Below are 22432 nucleotides of genomic sequence, written 5' to 3'. Positions count from 1 at the left end.
TCGTAGTCACTGCCATTTCACTACAATATGAATTTGATCAACCATTTTTGACTGTGTATGTGTGGGGGGGGGCACCGTGTCAGATGGGACGGTGGTGACAGCAGTACGAAATAGTTCCCATAGTCAAGGAGCTTTCGGTCTGGGAGAGAAGTCAGACGTTTAAGTAAACAGGCAGTAGAAGGCTTATAATGGAGGTGCTGTTCAACAGGTGATTTTAGAGGACAAGAAAGGCTTCCTTGAGAAGTGATGTCCAGGTGGAAATGGAGTCGGAAGGCTGAACAGGATTGGATTTTCTTCTGCTCCAAGAAAGGTCAGCTAAGGGAGGAAGTCAGGGGCTGGGGGTCAGCCCTACAAGAGACATGGAGGTCTGATACCGAACACAGCTGGTTCTGGAAGGTTCTGAATGGTTTGACGTGCCTGGGACAGAGCGTCTGTGGCAGGATGTCACCATCGGGGTAGAGTGGGGAGCCTGGGGCCAAGTCACCAAAAGCCCCCAGTCTTTCTTCACATGTGGAATGGTCTTCTACATACACTGTCCATCAAGTATGGAGGGTGAGATTCCAAAGGGATGGGAGCACAGAACGAAGAAGGGGCGTGGGGAAGAAGGGAAGTGCAGAGGACTCTAGGGAGGAGTCTGAGAGGTGACCACTGGGGAGAGAAAGGAGAAACAAGAATGTTGTCAGAGTGATGGAGGAGAGAGAGTTCCAAGGAAGGGGACGGACATAGTAGAGATCATTGAAGATGACGGCGAGACGCATTCATGGCGTCCTAAGTGAGGTGGGTTGACTAATGTCCCCGCAACATCACCCACTTGTGAATTCTCAGAATCCTCGAGAACATATAATCTTCCACGGTAAAGAACCTTACCTAGATGTTGTCAATGTGATTAAATTAAGGGTCTTGAAAAGCGGAGGTGATTCTGGGTGATCTGGGTGAGCCCAATGGAATTACAAGGTCTTTAAAGAAGAAGGTGGGGAGCGGTCAGAGAGTCACAGAAGGAGATGTGACACCTGACACAGAGAAAGAAGGTCATGTGATGTGGGACCACGAGCCAAGGAACCGTAGAAGTGGGAGAAGGCAAAGAAACGGATCCTCCCCTAGAGTTTCCAGAAGGAACCAACGCTGCCAAAACCGGTTTTTGTCCCAGACACCTGGCCTCCAGAACTGCGTTTCTTACTGTGTCCTGTTCAAACCATTAAGTCTGTGAGCATCTGTGACAACAGCAAGGTAACTACTACACCACAAAGAGACTGAGAAATAACAGAAAACGCATTTTGACTGCTCCTTCAAGAAGACTGGCTAAGCAACACACAGCAGATGTAATGGTGATGCTTCAAGAGAGAGCCTTTCAGATGTGAAAGAAGGGTACTGCCTTTCCAACCAGAGGGGCCCTGAGAAAGAAATCCATTGGAGAGATTGTCAACCAGCAGCTGGCAGAAATCATTACTGAGAAAGCATACATGGTCAGACCTAGAGTTTTCTCTCGAAGCCCCGAAAAGGCAAATCACTTGGAAATGTCTTCCCAAAGCAGCTTAGCCACTTCAGTACAAAAAGAACCATCCCAGTGTATGTGGAAGATTTGAGATCCATTCAGCCGCGCAGAAACAAGGTGGCGGCACCGTGGGAATGGACTGCCAATGTTGACTCTTAACGTTCAAAGGCAATGAGATTAAACTGACTTGCTCCTTAAATCGGTTCCATTCTGGTCAGATATCCCTGAATGCCAACGCATTCATTCAGTGGTACTTGACTCCTTTTTTAAAAAAAAAAAAAAAAAAAAAAAAAAGTTTTAAATGGTTCCTGTCCCATCATTTCAGAGACCGGTTCTTAGACATCATCACTGAAATGATGATTTTAAAATACAGGGAAGGTTAAACAACAGTAAACAATGGTCACTCCTAGGATGGCACACTTTCAGTAAAATGCTCCCACGATCAAAATGATTCCACGCTCAGCTCCATTTTCATTAACTGATTTTTGAGCAAACACTGGGTTTCACTATTTTTTTTAAAAAAATACAACTTACAATATTAAAGGAATTAAATTAGTGGAGATTTTTAATTGACGATTGATTATAAAAGGCTCCACGCAAAGACCAACAACAAAAGAGACCCAAAGAACACCCGTCATGAAATTTAAACTCCGTGAAAAGCTGAGGTGTTTCCCTTTTTCAGGTCTACTTTCGTCAGGAAGCTGTAACTTTGGGAAGGTGAGAAATTAATGAGGCCGCATATCCAGGACGTCAAGAGCTCTTCATGCATATGATGCTATTTGCCAGATTTTATTTAAGCTTCTTCCCAGAACAGCATCATTTGAAGAAGCCAATCAATTACCATTAAAAGGACTAGTGAAATAGAAGGCATTCCCCAGGGAAGGCTTAAATTTTCTAAGTAATTGGGAAGAAAATATAGCAGTGGAAAGGGTAGTAGTCCCTTTAGAAGACTTAATTACAGACATGTCAGTGGTAAGTAATTTACATTCTTCGTGCATATATACCAGACCGGAACAAATTACCAGGGGGAAAAATCTCTAGGATCGACCCTCCATTGCTTCCAAGCTGATGTCACCTATAGAAAAATGCGGTGAGACACTGCATGTATTTTCTTCTCCATCCAGATTCACAAAATGCAAAGGATAAAATAATACTGATTCACTGCTGGGTGAAAAAACAAGATGTCTGGTTTCCTGAACCAGAACTAGCATGGGCCAGAATGACTTTGCTTTCTCCTCCTGGTATTAAAGGATCGTCCAGGGATTTTCTGCATGATGCAGAAGAGTGGGGTCCACTCACAGGTTGGTCAGCTCTGGACCAGCATGCAGGGAAGCTTCCGGCTTGTGACGGACGGCACCTTCCATCCAGAGTTGGACAAAAGTGACGTCACCCAGGCTGATGCCTCCACGTGTGAGCTCCAGGGGCGGGAGGAAAGAGGGGGACTTGTCCAACGTGACTAGCCCCCTTGGGCTCCTCAGCCAGGCTACTGGCTTCCACGAAGTCCGGCTTCCACTTCCTGCTAACCCACCGAGGTAAGCACGCGGATTTGCGTTCATCCGGGGCTTACCGCGAATCTTCCACACGCCTTGTGCTGTGACAGGCATGGGGGAGACACACAGATCTCTACTGAAATTTCCGACCACCTCAAAGAAGGACCCCGGGAAGGGAACGATGGCATTCCCGTGTCCCTGCCGTGCACTAAGGGTTTTCACACAGCTTCTGTTCCCTTCTGCCTCGTGCAGGTCCTGCGTGCTCCGTTCCCCACCACCCCACGTCCTGCTTCAGCGAATTCGTATTGAGGAACACGGTGGGAAATCCTGTGTCTGCAGCCACTGCGGAACTGGAAGGACGCCGGGCATAGGAAGCGCGTAATTTTCGACCAAAGAGCCTTCATCATTTATAACAAAAATACGTTTTGTGACTATTTACTCCGGGTCCACAAGCCCGCCAAGTGTGACATCCAACAAGCCGGCAGAGGAAGCCAGAACAACCCCACTCGCCTGGGTATTAATCATGCACTTCAGGGAAGCGTGCTGACTCCAACCCTCTCTCTCACACACACAGCAGAAATGGCGTCAATGAACTCTCTGGTTTTAACTGTACAGAATGCACTTCATTAGAAAGTTCAGTGGAGCAGAATTAAAAAAGCACATTAATTGCTTTTGCTTCATCTTCTAGATGGCGAAGCCAATGGACCAGGGCAGGGGCAAAACCAGTCAACAGGGTGCCCCAGGCTCCATCGGCTTAATCGGGAACCTTGCCCTTAACCATCAGAGAGCCATGGGAAGTGGCTGCCAGAGCCGCCCCACGCTCACGAGGACAGGTAAGCTGCATCGCCTAGGCTGTGTTGTGACAACCATCGATCGAATCTCCCCCTGGTGCATATCAGTTTCACAGGTAAAATTCCAGGGAGCGCCCAGACCCCACGGAGGCGTGCACCCCAGACTGCAGATCACAGACACCTGCTGCATGGTTGGTTACCAGATTGTAGTGGGACCATCAGTAGAATTCGTAACATACAAGCATTTCCCTGTAGTATTGATCATTTGCTATATGTTCACATCTGTTAGTAATCTGTGCAACCCAGATAATTACCATGATTTGCACCCCCACCCCACCTCCCCAACAAATCATGCCATGGCCCTAAGTATGGATAAGCAAACTGACTTAATAATAATAAAATTTGCAGGGTCAAATAATATATGTTTTAGGCTTTCCAGGGCATGCAGTTTCCATTGCAATCATTCAATCCCGGCACTGCAGTATAAAAGACGTTACTAAAAAAAAAATAAAATAAATACACAAAAATAAATAAATAAAAGGCATTACTTATAAAACCAGGTGGACTCACCTACAGGCTATGGGTGGGTCATCTTCTGCTAGGTCATGTACCACGGTCACTTCCTCAAAGTTGAGTTTATCTACGGCCTCCAGAGAGCAAACCAAACCAGCTTATGCATAAAAAAGCTGATAGTGTAGGATGATGTATTTAACTAGATACGTTTGCCCATTTTTTCCCCCCAGTCTGATATATATATCTTTTTGGCAGAAAAGAACTCATTCCACTCAGGAAAAAAAAATAAAAATAAGCAGTGTAGTATTTGGTACGAGGAAATATTACGAGCTTGGGAGACAGTTGAGAAGAAAAGGGTCAAGGGGACCCAAGAATGCATTCTTTATATTTACACGATTTTATTACTGTATTATATTCTATAACATGTTATAGAGAATATGTATATTACAGGTATGTGTTTACATTATTTAGTATTACTATATATTATATTTCTGCATTTATGTTTTTTGATTTTTTCACATCTGTATTGAGGCAGTTGACGCGCGATGTTATGTTAGTTTCACAGACGCTACAAAAATGACGTGGTATCTGCATACATTATGAAATGGTCACCCTGACAAGCCTAGTCACCGTCTGTTCCCATACAAAAGTGATCACAGGAATCTTAAGCATTTTTCTTATTGCTACCTCTCTGTGCCTTTTCATCATTATTTAAATCTCTACGCCACGTGCTATACCAAAGTGATCTACGTAACGCCTCCCTCTGTGTCCCTGTCAATCACAAAATGCTTCAGTAAGAGGTGCATTTCGATAACGGGTGATCGGGACCAATCAGAGTAAAAAGAAGCCCACATTTCTTACCCCTGGGGTAACCCTAGTACCAGGATCTCCAACAGCCACAAATTCAGTGCGTGCATAGAACACTAAACTCCCTAATTCTAGTCCAACTCTTGATCCGCTCACTGAGAGATGAAAACTAGTCTTTCAGGGTTGCGGTGAAAGGAATTGTTCCTGGTCGTCAGTTTTGAACTGAACTAAGCCATCTTTGGGGAAAAATAGATAAATAAGTAAAGGAATGTCAGAGATCGGTTCACACAGAACGTCCCAGACAACTATGAAAATCCACGGCAAAGACTTTCCTTTCACAGGATGACAAACCCAGAAAGTGTTCAGTCGACAGTCTAGGGAAAATTGCATTAAACTGGCCTGACTTGAAATTTTCCAGTATTCAACAGGCTTCATGAATTATTTGCACATCCTGGACAAATGGTTTTCTTCATTTATAATCAGATTCTTCACAGTGAAAAGGGAATAAATACACGTCTATTGTTTAAACACGTCAGAAGCCTGACCATCAGAAACCAGCTAATTAGCAGCAGACTTCCATGACTGCAGACAACAGAGATGCCCTGATCCATGGGTCTGTATGCGCCCCCGGACCCCTCCCTCATAGGCGACAATTGCTCTGTAAAATCTAAAGAAAAGAAAAGAAAAAAGAGGAACTAATGAACTCATCTACAAAACAGAAACAGACTCGCAGACAAAGTAAACAATCTTATGGTTACTGGGAAAAGGGGGTGGGAAGGGATAAATTTGGGAGTTTGAGATTTGCAAAGGTTAACCACTATATATGTAAAAATAGACTAAAAAACAAATTTCTTCTGTAGAGCACAGGGAACTTTATCCAATACCGTGTAATAACCTTTAATGAAAAAACTATGAAAATGAATATATGTATGTTTATGCATGACTGGAGATGGACACACTGTAACAGACTATACTTCAATTAAAACTTTTTTTTTAATTTAAAAAAATTTAAAGAAAAAGTGACAGAGCTTTTCCATGTCACTTAGGGTCTGGAGGATGCTGGGAAAAGAAAGCGGTTTTGCCATTAGTTTTTCAGCCAAGCCATCCTCATGAGACAATACAGGACATTCCACCACCAGACCACCACGCATCCACACTGCAAAGTGTCCGCCTTATCGGAGACTCTAAGCACGAACACATGGATCAATACCCAGGGGTTCCAAAGACCGATGGAACGGAAGTGCGTATGGGAAAACGGTAAGAAGTGCTTCCCCGTCCCCGGACGGTGCACGTCACAGAACGTCCCCGTTGGGTTTCCCGTGTGAGCTGCCACACGACCAGCTGTGCCGTCTGCCACACTGAGTGTGAGGCCACACCCGCGAGGACCACGTCGCCTCGGAACCAGGGCAGCCGGATTCTGTGACACCAAGTGCTCCCTGCCTGCAGCTCCTGAAATGATGGCAACCCGAAGCCGCAGGCGGGCTGCTGTTCCAAAGGGCTGCTGGTGGTGACGGGGCAGACGGAGCCTTGGGACACTTCACGCCTCGGTGGTAATATTAATGCTCCTCCAGATTTGGGGGGGGGGGCGGGGGGAAGGAAATGAACATGCAGTTTTTTTTAAAAAAGTGTTTTGAAAATGGGAAGACAAAGGGATTTACGTCTCGTACGGCTGCTGATGGCTGAGCTGGATGTGCTGACGAGAAATGTGTGTATACGCTGAGCCCCCTTGATGAAACAGGTACCTCCGTGCGCAATAAAGACAGACAACTGACCGTCTGTTTTCTCATCCACGAGCATCTTCCACATTTGCATGTTAACAGCACAAAGGGGGCCAGCACTCATCTTTCTTTATTAATCACAAATTATCTATGATGGGGGACGGTGGCAGAGCATGTGCTTAGCGTGCACGAGGTCCTGGGTTCAATCCCCAGTACCTCCTCTAAAACCAAATTGTCCCACAAAAAATGATTACTAATTACTTCTCCCACAAAAACTAAAAAAAAAAGGGAAAAAAAAGAAATTTAAAATTAATTAATTAATTAATCAACCTGATTACCTCCCCCCAAAATATTTTTTTTTTTAAAAAAAGAGTGAAAAAGGGGGTGGAGGGCTACCTCAAGTGATAGAGTGCAAGCTTAGCATACGTGAGGTCCTGGGTTCGATCCCCAGCATCTTCATTAAAAAAAATAAATACATAAATAAAAAACCTAATTATCTCCCCCCCTCCAAAAAAATAAATTTTTTAAAAATTAAAAAAAAAAGATAAGGATAAAAACAGAAAAAAAGTTTAAAAAATATTTGAAAAAAAAAACTAGCATTTCTTTCTCCAGCAGGGAACAAGAAGAGGAGTTTGGAAATCTGGTGTGTTGGAAAAAGGAGTTGGATGAAGGGTGAGACCTTGAGAATCTTCTAGAATGCAGGAAAGTTACAGAAGCGTGTTACAGGGTGCAGATAAGGATATTAGGTGGTTAACTGTAAACAGACACCCAAAAGCTACTTAGGGTCTAAACTTTGAAAAATGTTTGGAAGCTATGGCGCTCAAATCGACAAGAAAGTCGGTAAACAGCCACTATTGTATCCATAAAATCATGAATACTGTCCCGACAGGGCTTGAATTGACAGCGAAGCCTTGAAAAGTCTTCACCCTTTACTTGAAATGTATCAAAACACATTCTTGCTGAAACTTAAACATGGTGGGAAAGAGTCCCAGTTTTGAGTTTTACAGAACCTCACACCCATAGACGATCGAAACATTCCACCCATTTTCCCTTCCTTCAGCTGTGCTCTGTATCCGGCTTTCTGATGAAGAGAATGATCCCGTGGTCTCAGTGGGCCCTCAGGTTGCACTAGAAGCACACCTGACACTTCGTATCGCACTCTCCAGGGGCTGCACCCAAGAACAATAATATGAAATGCTGGGGTGGTTCAGATGCCCCCGTAGCTTGAGGTGCTTACACAGAATAGAGTGGATTCCCCGCGGCCAGAGGGGATGAGGGCAAATTCCAGGAGGATTTACACAACGTGAGTCAGAGGGCTGACTCTCCTGTCTATGTAATGAGATATACTCTGCATTGTGGCTATTTGGAGAAACATACAATTATTACGGAATCCCAAATTCTCAAAGCGTGCCATTATGAGCACTCCAAGCCAGCCTGAAACCACTGCTTTGCACTTGGGTGAATTTCAAACAGATCTTTTAAAACAAACCAAAACAAAACAAAACGACTTTCACCAGCAACGTAATCTGAAACTCCGGCTAGATTTGAATCAACCAGGCTGTAAATGCGTCAACCAGATAAGCTAGATTATGGAGATTACTGGTGGTTTTTTGGGGGGATACTTACCACTACCTTGTCCTTCTAAGAAGATGCCTTTAAGAATGCCTCCACAGAAACCTACTTGATTTCTTTTCCATCTCAGCACACTTTTCCCTATTAAAATGAGAGAGACAGAGAGATTTCTCCACTCAGTAAAAGAGATGGCGCTATGCTTCCAATCCAATGCTACATTCCTTCTAAGCTTTCTTTTGGGTAGTTTACAAGAATGAGGTGGTAACGGCATAAGGTAACTCTTAACTGATTCCTAACATACACGGTTATGGCAAAATGTCGATTCTATGTCCAAACACTGAAGTCCACATGCAATTTGAGAATCTAGAATACATTGAGACAGTTGGCGGTTACCAATATACTTCTCATCTGCCTTCATCTGGGCACCATTAAATTCTCCTTGGAGATCGCTCATCCATGCAGTCCCACATCTATGTTAAACCTAGCTTATTTTAAGCTAAGAATTTAAAATCCTTTGGGAGTTTGAGATTTGTGGAACGTTAGCCACTATCTATAAAAATTGTTAAAACAAACAAACAAACAAATTTCTTCTGGGGAGCACAGGGAACTATATTCAATACCTTGTCATAATCTTTAATGAAAAAGAATATATGTATGTATACGCATGACTGGGACACTGTCCTGTACACCAGAAATGGACACATTGTAACTGACTGTACTTCAGTTAAAAATCAATAAATAAAAATAAATAAATAACAACACAAATATAAAGTTAAAAAAAAGAATTTAAAATCCTTGCAAATAAAAATAAAAATTAAATAAAATCCTTGCAAAATTTAATTTGTGAAAGCCATCAATGTAACCTGTTAGAAGTCATCTATTTGTAAGAACGAATCTTCAGCCTGCAGAGATTTTTCTATTCCTCCAGCAGTGGGTCAGAGGGACAGAATCCAAGCCTGCCCCACTCTCTGGGCCATCCCAAGAGACAAAACCAGTCACCATTTTATCAGTTATCATCTCCGGATCATTTGGCACTTTTCTTGTCATCTCACTATGGAATCTTCTCTCTAAAGGATGCCTTTCAAGCAAGCCTCCTCTTTCTACTAACACCGAGCATATTTAGTTATTATCTCGTAAACACCGTTGATTAAAATACCTTGGTGAAAATGAACTTCTAGGTAACGACAATCATAAGTGCATTCACTGACAGCTGACCCTGCCACAGACAGGCGGAATAGGGACCATCACCTAGACTTCCCATTTAGGCACACCGATGCTCCGAGGTCAAGTCCCGCAACGCGTAAGCTGTTCGGCAGAGTCAGACGTAACTCTGGCTTGATTTCAAAGACCACTCACTCATCACAGCACCAAGCTCCCTCCCCAACCCAATATAACAGTAATTGTTATCACAAGAAACCTGTCTACGGTGGGTCAGCCTTTCACACGTTATTTTATACGCAGACTCTTTGTGTCGTAATGAGCACAAGAGGTAACATTACGTCCAGTAGTGGAAATGCCAAAGTCAGGGAGGTGTCGGCGAACTCGCCCAAGATCACGGAGCCGGGATGGGTGCAGTGGGGCTCAAAGAGGGGAGTCTGTCTTCCATCGACACCGCGACATTATCGCAGGTGCAGGAGTTCACGTCATGTCTCTTGCCCGTCCTCAGTCCCCACTCTGTGAGGAATCTGCATCCGAAACAGGTTTCATCAGCGACAGAAAGGTTACTTGGTGTCAGTCGCAAAGACACCCTCAGCGAGCGATGCACCGAGCAAACGCTGACGCAGTATTAGCTGTTCTCACCCTGTACGAATAATGTCACAACTTAGAAACTGGCTCTGTTTCACTTGATCGGAGATCGTATCTTGGCTTGCAGCCACAGGCAAGCGTTAAATTCACAATCGCAACGTGAACGCTGCAGGTGTGTGTCAGGAAAGGTCCTACCAAAACGAGCGAGTCATGTCTGATGGACCGTGCTTGTAAGGTGGTCAAGGAAAACATTCTTTGACTTAGGATTTTGGGTTTGAGTTTTTGTCTGTTTCTTGGCTTGCTTGATTCCGCTGAGATGGTTTTTAGGGGGCACGAGTGAGATGGAAATATTAAGGAATTAGTACTGGCATGAGTTTCCTTTATTTTCAAATCGGGTGCTCCTAAAATCTGACGGAAGAAAATATTCACATCCTCTAGTGTTTCACTCACATGGCAGGAATGTTGCCACCCACCCCGGTGCCGTCTTCACCGTCCTTAGCTCCGTTACTGGGCCCTGCTAAGTACGATCAACACAGATTGGACTATGTTTCCTGTGCAAGGGGAAATTCATTCCAAATATTTTTGTAACTTCTTCTCAAAGGATAGCCCTACGTGTGTCAGTTCACAGCCTAACATCCTCTCAGACTGCTTTTTGTATCAAAAACCTCCAAACACCCCAAAAAGCCAGAAAGAAGGCAGTGCCCCCCCTCTTTTTTTTTTAACCCGCTGAGATTTTGGTGTTAACTATTGATATCAAGGTGGAATGCTAATTGTGGACATTCCTATATTCAAATAATCGTTCTTTCATTTTTCTCATCTGTTTTCTGCTACCGGGCTCCGTGGGGGGCCGGCCATGAGGTCGTAAGCTTTACTTCATGTATTTGAAACTACCATCCTAAGACAGAGATATGTGGCTAAGATATTTCAGAGATGAAAGAATAAATTTCCTGGATTAAAACACGGATGGATGATTCTGTGAAAGTTGGGTTGCAACAACCTGTTGCAGAAGTCCTGAACGCAGGCAAATAGGACATCAAGTAGCTGATTATTTTGAAATGAGTAAGAAATTACGCTTTATAATTTGCTTTCATGCAAAACTATACGGCACCATATACAGATCACTTGTAAAGGCTTACACGATCCCTAATAAGCTACTGATTCGTCTGTAAAAGCTTCCTTTAAACACGAGGATCACTCATGTGTGATGCTTGATATTAACTGGTCAAGGCAAACCCAACATTTACAAATCACAGATATATAAGCAAACGTCACCATAAAAACCCGACGCCATGTGATCGGCATTTTAGCACACGGAGAATACACGAGTCAAAGCGCACAGACCTTTGGCGGAAGATCAGACGCAGACGCCGAGCTGGTCTATTCCATGCTACGACAGCGCGTCCAGTAAGACTCGCCACAGAATTTCATCTTCACAGCTGAAGACCTGGGGCTTCGCAGAGACGTTGACAGCCATTCCCATTCGCCCTGGGGAGCAGGTCAAAAAGACACCTGGAACATAAGGGAAAAGGATCGAAAATACTTTCATAAAAGATGCTGCCGACGTTGCTCTGACTTAAAGTTGGTTCGAGCATGATTTTAGTCTCTTGTCCCTAAAAAATGTACAATAAACACTGTCTGGAAATCCAAGGTTATTTCATTCCACGAATATCTGTCGAGCACAGCAGGCTTTGAATGGGAAAAGAGGACAGGAAAAGGAATTCCAAAGAGGCACGTGGCCCTCGAGGACGTGGGGTCTCTTGGTGGGGAGGGGCAGGGGTGCATCGTTAAAGCAAAAGCATTTAGAGAGAATTGCAACAGCATGTGCATCACTGATCAAGGAACAGAGCGCCGTGGGCAGAAGATGTAACAGCTCTGGGAAGCCCTCAGCAGGTGGCATTGCAGACGGCTTCGAAGGAAGACCGTATTTGTCACCGGAACCGTGAGACGGAAACCACATGGGACTGTCCAAGGTCCTGAAGGAGTCTGTGCCAAGGTCACAGCTAAGGACTCCCAAGAATCTGACCTCACTTATCACCAACGTCTACATCTAGTTGCACACCAACAGGAAACTATTAAACTTATTTTTAAAGCCCAAAGCTATTCCAGACACATTTAAATTAAGAAGAAAAAGAACTTGCACCAGCCACCATGTATTAAGTTTTCCTCTGAGTCACAATGACGTGCTAACATTCTAAAAGAAAAATGGGAGGGACACGTTTAATTTTGATGGACTTTTGCGAGTGGCTACAAATAAAAATGCCCGCTCAGATGAAAAGAAAAGGGAAGTTATCTCTAAGTTTTAGCAGCGTCACCGTGGATATTTCTAGATGTGTATTTAAATGTTCAAATTAACATAAATCACCTTAATTTGCACCCTAATTTCTCCAACCCAGATTTTATCTCCTTTCTCTCAAACAGAACAATCTTCCAAACTACATTCGTTTTTGAAAAGATGCATATTTAATAAAACGTATGTTTCTGTCTTGGATTTACTCCCAATTTTCTGGATTGTTTAATTTTTAGCATGATGAAAATCCAAGAGAAAAAAGAAATGAAGAGAAAAAATTTTCTTTAGAATTTAATACAAGTAACCTAAAATACAGGTAATCGATTTTACACAATCCTTCTCGTCCCAAAGCCTCCCAGAATTCTGATGAACTCCCAAGAAATTCCTTTCTTGTCTGCATTGCTAATTTTGACCCAAATATTTACAGTAAAATGAAAAAGAACCACAGCCGTCCATCCAGTGAACAGTTCAAAAAAGCAGCGATGCAACATAGGTTTATGGGTTTCATGTAAGACTTTAAATGATTAAGCTCCAAAAATCCTTAATGTTCCTAAAACGTAGCCCTCTAAATTTTCTAGGCGTGGACTAGAATGAGAAATCGGACACAAGATTTTCTGTGATACTGTCTTTAAAAAAATACAGAAGAAAAATTTGTAAAAACTCTAGGGATGTGAATACAGGCAAAGATTTTAAAACATGCGCAGGCATTTAGAAATAAATCACGTCTCACTCACACACACACACATACAGACAAAACGCTAAGAATGCTTTCAAGTTTGGGTGAGAACTGAGAAGGAAGGAGAAACAGCAGAGATCTGAAACAGCAGAGCAGCGTGCAGCCCACTTCAAGCGGGGAGAGGGCAGGACGGTCCGTCCGGGCACGGGGAGTGGCACGCGCTGTGCCCTCACTTGCCGAGTTGGGTCACAAAACCCAAAGGCAACTGGTACACCAGCACTGCCATCATCAGAGAACGAGATGGGCTGGAACTGGGGGGTAGAAAAGACGCTCCTTCTGTAAAGCCAAAGAGGGGGTCACCGAAAGGAATTTGGGGGGCGTAGCCCAAGTGTAATATGAAGCCACGCTTTGTAAAATATTTTAGGCAAAGAAGGAGGAACACAAGGTCAAAGACAGACACTAGGAAGACGCAAGCGCCAGTGCTTGTTCCGTGCCTAGAGGTTAAGGTCCTTTAGAAGCTCCACTGACTTATTTACTTTGTGAACGTCGCTAGAGGTAAGAACTCTCTTCATAACCCTCGTAACAGGGGAGAAAACTGAAACGTGGGAAGTCAGCGACTACAGTCCACACAGTTGGAAGTATCCGGCGGCCGGGGTCCTCCGGTGGAAGCGGATTGTCACCAAAGACGATCGCCAGTGATGCACATCCAAGGGGGAGGAAGGCGTGGGCGGAAGGCAACCTTGGCCCCACGTGATGCACAAAGTATGTCTTTGAGTGAAATAATGGAAAATGCATATATAGGTGCCTGCCCCGGTTCCTGCCATGGGGCTCCTAGGTCCCCTCGAATTTCCCAGGCAATGAGAGCGCCGGGAGCATCTCTCATTACAATATTTTGACCTTGGAACCTGCTTCCTAACTCAGAGTCCCAAATCCCCTGGAATGCCCTGGGTGTGTTTCGTTCTAATGAGATGACTCTGGGTGGACTCCTGAATGGCTTCAGGACAGTGGCTGATCACCAGAAACACCAGGCCATAGTTAGAACGTTGGGACTTTCAGCCTCACCACCCCCCGGCCCGCCCCACCCCCCAATCCTCTAGAAAAGGGGGAGGGGCTGCGGATTGAGCTCACGACTGCTAAAGCCTACATGACGAGGCTGCCATAAAAATCCCCGAAGCACAGAGCTCAGGGTGCTTCCAGACTTCACCCTCTGTATCTCTTCATCTTACAGTTCATCTGTCTCCTGTATCATGTTCTTTATTGTCAAATAAACTGGAAACCATTACAGAAGTGTTTCCCTGGCTTCTATGAACTGTTCTAGCAGATGATGGAATCATGGGAACCTCCGATTGGTAGCCAAGTTGTGAATAATCTGGGGGGACCTGCTGTTGGCAGTTGGCGTCTGAAGTAGGGGCAGGGGAGCAGTCTTAAGTCTGAGTCCCTAACCTGTAGGGTCTTCACCAACTCCAGTTATTGTCAAATGGGACTGAATCGTAGGACACCCAGCTGGTGTCCTGGAGAATGGCTTGGTGTGGCGGGGAAAAAAAAATCCTACATGTGTTTTCAGTAGTATGGTTGAGCGTGTAAAGGAGAAATAAAGGAGTGTTTTTCCCAAATAATACGGGAGAGGGGAATATAAGTGTATCTCAGGTCGAAAGAAAGTGTGAGAAGAATTAAGAGAGAGCAAAAAAAAAAAAAAAAAAAAAAAACCAAGTGCAGGGCCTCCCAGCCATGCTCGGTTTAGATGCACCAGGAAGTACGCAGACGGATGCTTGTGGGCGGTTCCTGAATAGGATAGCTGTTTTATGCAACCTATTGTTTAAGATGTTAGAACAGGGAATAGATTTGAAAAATAGATCGAAGAGTGTGAAAGGCTAGACAGGACGTTATGAAAAATCATTAAAAATAAAATAAAAGATAAAGTGAAAGATGATCAAGGAAAGTGGAGGAGGTACCTCTGCTGGGGAAATCGTTAAGACCTGGAAATTGATACTGGGGACAAAATGAGGACAGGAGATTCAGAGAGCAAGGGGAGGGACTGTGTAGGGAAGATGCCATTCATGGGGAAACAGAATGCAGAGAACAGAGCAAGCTTGGTGAGAAAGAGAGTGAATCGACTTTGGACAAGTTTTTGGCAGAGAACACGGGAGACGTTTGTCCAAAACGCAACGGGAAAGGCTGGGTGGAGCTTGAGAGAGAATTCAGGGCAGGAAGTAGAGACACGTGGGTCTCCTGGGTGGAAGGGAGGCGATCCAAAGTGATGTGGGATAGTCTCGAAGCTGGAATTTAGGGAGCAGCACATAATTGAAGACGCAGAAGAGTCACAAAGAGTTAACTGAAAGAACAGAAAGGCTAGAGAGGAGAGTTCTGGAATTCAAGGAGGGCAAAAGCCCCATCAGACAGACAATGAACATGTCGGAGGCTACGGACACAATCCAAGGAGGATGTGGGCTCTGTTGAGGGATTGGCCGCTCCCGCGGAGAGCTGGACCACCAGTGGGGGCCGGGGGTGCTGCCCAACAGAAAGCAGGAGAGGGGGAGAGAGTAAATAAATGTTTCGTATGAAGAGTTCCTTCAGGGCTTATGGGTTAGGGCCTAAATAGGTTTTTTTGGAAAGACGATGAGAATGCTTGAGAAGGTCTTGATAATGAAGATGTGAGACCAGTTTCAGGAAGGAAAACAGTAACAGTAAGAGAGTAGGTGGGGTGAACAACGGATCATCTTTTGAAGTCTGTCCATTTCCTGAACATCAGCGAAAAAGGAACAGGTTCCCTGTCCATCTCCCAGATCTGACAGTGTTTTATCGGACAACGCTGACCTGCCTGCTCAACTTCTGAACCTTCCCTCTCCCCGTCATTAAAGTGACCCCCAAAATATAACCCCAACTTCTGGGGGCTCCTTCCGTGGCTTGTTCTGTGCCCAACAGGATGCCAGGTCCTGCCACTGCCATATTCCCAGGGCCTCCGGGGCGCGTCAAAGCAGCTGCCTTTCCTCAGCCTCCACCATCACGCGATCTTAAATAACAATGCAATTAGCCTCGTGCCGTCACCGTGCACCGTCACTGCTCCCTGCCTCCGTCACGCTTGTCACCGCAAAGCTGACATTCCGCAAACACCTCCTTTCTGCGCTCTCCGCTGCCCCCAGCATCATATCAACTGGCTTTCAGCTAAAATGCTCCAGCTTCAATTTAATTCGCCACACGCAGCAGCACGGACTCAGCCCACGCCTTCCCCCAACACTTGCTGACCCCTGTATTTACTCCCTCTCCCCTTCTGAGACAAAATCCTGTCCGTCCTCTGAGACACAGCGCACCAGCCACCTCCTGTGGAAACGCTTGGGTGGCAGAGCAGCTTCCAAGAAGCACGAGCACCCTGCCGTGGTCCCCTTCCTTCCCCAGGGCAGCAGGCTCGGACTGTGTGACCCGTGGCGCACAGCAGAAGTGCCCTCACACCTCCATCGAACTGCGTCTCCCCGTTTACAGCTGGACGGCACCAGCGACGCAGTTGGAAAGTGACCTCACTGGATCAGGGGTTGCACCTCGTCTATGTTTCTATGTCCTGCAGTATCTAGCAAGGTGACCTTCTCAAAATAAGATGTGAGCACATGGTGATCAAAGAATCAAGTGAATGAATGAACGAATGATGCTCTGCTCAGGGGTTTCTCATCCTCTGAAGCAGGAGGAGCTCTGTGCAGCCTGGAACAACCAGCCCTTTGTCTGGTCCAAGCGCCCTTGGGTCCCTTGGATTTTATGGTGGTTGTTGCCAATCTTCACATCCCTCCGTGTAGAGCACATGGTCCAAGCGCAATAAACATGCACTGGCCTGAATGGACCGGGAACCTGCACACACGAAGATGACTCGTAAACCAGCAGAGCGAGACAGGACGTCGAAAGCGGACGATGCGACCCGGAGGTGTTGACACCACCCTCCGAACAGGAAAGGCCAACATAGGACATCGAAGCCGAAAATGAAACAGGTCGTCTGTGGAAAGACAACCTGAAAAGGGGGTGAAAGCAGGGGTCCTCAGACGATGACCCCCAGACCACGAGCAGCAAGCAGGTTCACGTGCGAAGGTATCGGGTCCCGTGCTGGATCCACTGACTCAGAAACTCTGATGGGTGGACCCCAGGGGTCTTGGTTTAACAAGATGCTCTGTGTGGAGGAACAGTGCCCTCAATGACCTCCTTCAAAAGCAGTGAAGATCTGGGACTTAACACTTTTTTTTCCAGGAACCAACTCCCCAACAGTATTATTCTGAGGAGGTCAGAAATAAAACGGACGGGAATTTAGCCCCGAAGCCACGGATGGAAAATCTCAGCAAGAAGACGGGAACCAGCTCTCTCATTCGCTCATCTTCCTGTGCGCCCAGCTCCATAAACTGTGACTCTGCCACCTTCATTAAAGTAAGGATGTCACAGGCACTTGGGTCATGTCTGAGATGTGCCTCCGTCCTCCCCGGGGACCACAGACCCCACCACGGAGCTGGTGTCTCTTCCTCATCCACCCGCCAAGGGCCGCCCAGCGCCCGCCAGGCAAGAGGCACTCAGAGTGTTAAACACACAATTGTGCTTCTCAAGGGGCTGACATTCACGCCGCCTGGGAGATTTAAAAAGCTCCTATTCATCCACTTGATAAAGGTCAAGGAACCGCTCCTAGGGGGACGGAGGAGAGAAGGCATGACTAACGGGACAGGACGTCCCCTCTCGTGCCCACAAACAGGAGAAAGGCTCAGCATCTGCACCCTGGCTTCCGTTTCCCACCCAGGAGAAGCTCTCAGTGCAAAGCATCCTGCAGAAAAACCAGCGGTGCCCCTCACTTTTCCTCACCACCAGACACCACAGGAAAAGGGAGAGGGAAAGACAAAACCTGGCGACCTAATTTTAGTGCAGTTTTGATTTTCATCCCGGGAATGCCACCCTGTGGTTCGTGATCTGGACTTTCGACAGGTTAGATGCCCTTTGGCAGGTCGATCCGCCCAGAATTGGTTTTAAATGACACAATTCCGAGTGCCAACCGCCCCCTCTTTCCAACGTGCCCCCCACGATGCACCGAGTCCCTGTGACGTTCATTCAGAAAAACCCACGGAGCACGTGGCATCACTAATCACGCTTCAAAACGAACGGTATTCACATCAAGAGTCTTAATTACCATGATCACAGCTCTCCAATCAGGCAGAATGAGACTTGGAGGAAAGGGCCTGGAGATGGGTCCAACCCACTCATTTTACCCTCGAGGGGTAAACGAAGCTGTTTCCGTTCCAAAGACTGTGATTAAAAAGGGGATCCCACCTCCACCCCCAGAACGCGTGGCATCCTTACAATCACGATGCAACGGAGCCGCTCGTGGAAGACCAGCGTCCCCCAGATGCAGGAATGTGTCGGAGAAACAGGGCAAGGCTGAGAATGTGCACAGAGCTGGGGCGGGCGGTGGGGAGTCTGCACTTCACCCAGCTCGACCCCAGACTGGCTGTTGCCATTTGGCTAATCCTAGAGTGATCTGCGCATTTTGCAGTAGGAGAGCTCCAGAGCTGCTGGAACTAAGGACCAGTTGAAAAGAACAGGAATGTATTCTGGATGCCAGAAGTCCTAAAGCAAGGTGCTGCAGGTCCTCGCTCCGTCTGAAGCCTCTTGTGCAGGGGGCGGCATCCTTCTGGGGTCTTCTAGGTCTGGGAGGCTTGCTGGTGATCAACGGTGGTCCGCTCCTTGTAACCGCACCCCTCCAGTCTCTGCGTCCGCGGTCACACTGTCCTGCCCTCGGCTGTCCCTCTGCCTTCGCCAGGTGTCCCGCTGCGCACGTCTGCGTCTTCACGGGGCGTCTTCCTCTCTTCAGAGGACACCAGTCCCATGGGCTCAGAGCCCACCTTAATGACCTGATTTTAACTGCGTCTGCAGAAGACCCTGCTTTCAAACAAGCCATGTTTGGAGGTCCTGGGGGCTGTTAGGACTGGAGGACACGTTTTCAAGAAACATAATTCAACCCCCCTTGCTGGGTTTAGTCGTAAAATGGGATGGCAGGGTCACGAATTGTTGGCTTTTGTTTTTAGTGTTAGACTGAAACAGAACAAGAAAACTGGTCTAGACCAGTCAATCAATCTCTCTCTCTCTCTCTCTCTATCACACACACATGCATTTGGATGGGAATTCTGGAACCGGAAGATTCTGAAGACTGGCTGGATGTGTTTACTTTCAACCGGGTATTTTGTTCATCATACAAAGACCGCCTTCTGCACACCTGCATCAGGACGAAGAAGGAGGGCTGGTGTATGCTGCCTGCAGAACTCACACTCACACACGCATCCACCAGAAACCTGGGGACAACAGCAACCGAACTGTACGTGGGGGCGATTTGCACACACGTCCCCAAAGCTGTTTGCAGTAACTGCATAATAAAAACTGCCCTTTCCATTCGTGCTGGAGCCTAGCGTCTGTGTGGAGCAAACACTTAGGACCATTTTAATTCAATAAAAATTTTAAATTTATTGTAAAATTATTAAAATTATCCTTTAACGCTGAAAACAAATTAAAAATTATCACTGGAACGTTTTAGACACGGCATCCGCGTTTCAAAAATACGACCAAGCCTTAAACATGTAGACAAGAAAAAGTAAAACGTTTGTATGTCTGAATTACGACGCGAAAACAATGAAATACGATTCTTTGTAGCAAACATAAATACTGAAGGCGGGTGTATAGAGAAAGAACAGCCTGCATGTTTATGATCCAACTGCACAGAATCAAAATCCTAATAATTCGCTGGTGTGAGTCATGCAGACTTTCAGGAACAATTTCGGAGCTGATGTCAGCACTTTAAATGAAACACAGGAATGTACTGCTGTTTTATTACCATCTGAATAAAAATCACTGTTTTTGCATAATCCTTTTATCATAAAAAACGTAAAAGGTGCCCATTTATTACAGAAATTAAAGACAATAATACAAAGTGACCTATTCTGCAGTCACTTCTGACAAATCTTAAACTGCATTCATTCTGGGTGAATGATACTATTTTTGAGTCGCCGAGGTTAACAGTACCTCTGTGAAAAACACACTTTTCCCCCATATAAATCCATCTTGTATTCACTCATAGACTGTTAAGACTTGCTATTTTGCTGAAGGACCTAATTTTAATCAATCCAGGGAACAGTTCAGAAAATACAACACAGGCTTAAATCCTCCGAGCAGCCCGTTCGTGCCGTTCCCAGCGATGCTGGTAACTTCTGAGTTACAGGCAGCTCTCGCCAACTTGTGCTCGTCTGCAGAAGTGAAAAGCACGTCCTGTGCATCTGATTGTTCACATCCTGTCTTCCCACCCAGCGAGCTCTCAATCGCAGTGCGGTTCTGCCCCATTTCAGATAAGCTCGCTGCGTTTCGCCCGGCACTTTGTTCTGAAAGATACTTATCGGGGATTTTTCTGTTCTCGTTTCTCTTTTTAAACTTTCTCTAAAGCTCCCCCTTAACACAGATCGATGCCTTCTTCCTTTGCGATGACGGGCAATGATCATGACCGTCCCCAAACATCCTCGTCATTCACATTTACAACCGATACAATTCATAACGCCGAGTCTTTGCAGAAGAACGTCTGAAATGATACAGTTACGACTTCTCATTGCATATCGTTTGCCCAATTTTCCTGGTCTTGCCTGTCATGCATCACGGACTAACAGAACCCTAAAGACAGTGAAATCCCCTGCGTAAGGCCTGCCCTGGCTGGCCCTCATTTTATAACAGAGGTCCTGCTCTCACGGGATGGATTTTGCCTCCATGGGATGGAAGGGCCATAGGCATCCAGACGTTTGAATCCAGGGATTCGCTAAACAGCTGACAGCCAGCTCCCGAAAAGCTGCACCAGCCCCCACACCAGGAGTGTGAAGGCGAACACATCTTGTTTTTAACAAAGATGTAATCCCACCACACACCTGAGTAAATCAAATCACATTTTCCAATCTTCTTCAGCACTTACTAGATTGCAAAATTCTCTATCGCACAGTTCCGTATTAAATTCCAATGATCTGCTACCAATTAGTTTAACATCACTAATCTATGTTATAGACGTTGGGTTTATCAAGGATGCACAGACACGTATAAGTAGGGCACATCTTGCTGTTCCTAGCAAGACTCTTTTTTTTTGAGAGGTTGATACGTTGTTTCTTTCATTCTGCTCTACAAGGTAAATATCTTATAAGTATCTTTTTTTTTTTTCTCAAATAGGCAGTCATGTACCCCAAGGCTGGATGCTATTGTGCTGAAGGATGAAATAAACTTAGAAACGGAGAATATTAATGGTGGTGGCCAGGGGCTGGGGAGTGGAGGAAAAGGGGGAGATGTTAGGTAAAGGGCACAGACTTCCAGTTAGAAGATGAGTAAATTCTGGGGTCTAATGGACAGCATGGTAACTGCAGTTAACAGGAGTGTCTCATAGACGTGAAAATTGCTGAGAGCACATCTTCAACATCCTCACCACGGAAAAGAAATGGTGACCACGTGTCATGATGGAGGTGTTAGGAAGGAGATGGTGGTAACTGATTTGCAACATATAAATGTATCAAATCATCACATTGTACACCTTACACTCACAATGTTATAGGTCCATTAAATCTCAATAAAACTGTTCAGGAGGGAGTAGAGAACAAACCAAGAGTTTGGTCTGTATTTTTGTAAACAGAATCCACAGCCCAGACTTCAACCCAACTGATGCAATTCGGTTTAGTATGAGTTGGCAAAGGGGAAAAACTTGCAGCTTTTGTGTGTGCAATGATGGAAAAGAGGTTACCTTCCAACTCTCCCCATCTCTCCCTCTCGTCAGCACTGTGGGTACCAGGTAAAACGAGATCCAGTAATCCCAGAGGGCACCCCCACACACAAACACACACACACACACACACACACACAAACACACGGCCGTATGAAACAGCTCTGCCCCAGGTAAGTGCTTCCTCCCTAAGGAGCTGGTGCGCTGAGCCTGAGTGCTATGGAAAACACTCACGTTCTTTTAAAAATAACTTGAGTACTGCATTTTGCTGATGCCACAACCTACTTTTCTATAGGATGAAAAAGAAATAGTCGTTTCTGCAATAAGAATCTGTATGAGAAAGATGGAGAGGGAGACAGGCCCAGGAAAAGAAGCTCCAAAGACACATCAACCTCCTGCAACACACAGACCTTGCGAGAGCTGGAAAACCATTCACAAAAATATGAAAACGAATGTATACATGTATATGCATGACTGGGACATTGTGCTGTACGCCAGAGACGGACACATTGTAACTGTATTCTAATTTTTAAAAAATACATAAGATTAAATTAAATTTTAATTAAAAAAATTCATCTTTGACTTTTATAACTTGAG

At 45.5% G+C, this 22432-nt stretch overlaps 1 protein-coding gene across 4 annotated transcripts in view; it reads right to left on the bottom strand.

Moving 5' to 3' along the window:
• Positions 1-22432, bottom strand: part of LOC135320456 (neuroligin-4, X-linked) — a 303270-nt gene that overhangs the window by 258341 nt on the left and 22497 nt on the right. For 3 of the 4 annotated variants that reach the window (XM_064483594.1, XM_064483597.1, XM_064483596.1), the window contains one exon: positions 11471-11638. The gene's annotated coding sequence lies outside the window, so the exon portion shown is untranslated. Of the gene's footprint in view, positions 1-8437; positions 8525-11470; positions 11639-22432 lie in introns of all 4 variants that reach the window. The other variant, XM_064483595.1, reaches the window with a different exon arrangement.

The sequence above is a fragment of the Camelus dromedarius genome, chromosome Y (assembly GCF_036321535.1).
Source record: "Camelus dromedarius isolate mCamDro1 chromosome Y, mCamDro1.pat, whole genome shotgun sequence".
NCBI lineage: Eukaryota > Metazoa > Chordata > Mammalia > Artiodactyla > Camelidae > Camelus > Camelus dromedarius.
Note: the sequence above shows the minus strand (reverse complement) of the source record. Positions and strands in the feature narration are given on the sequence as shown.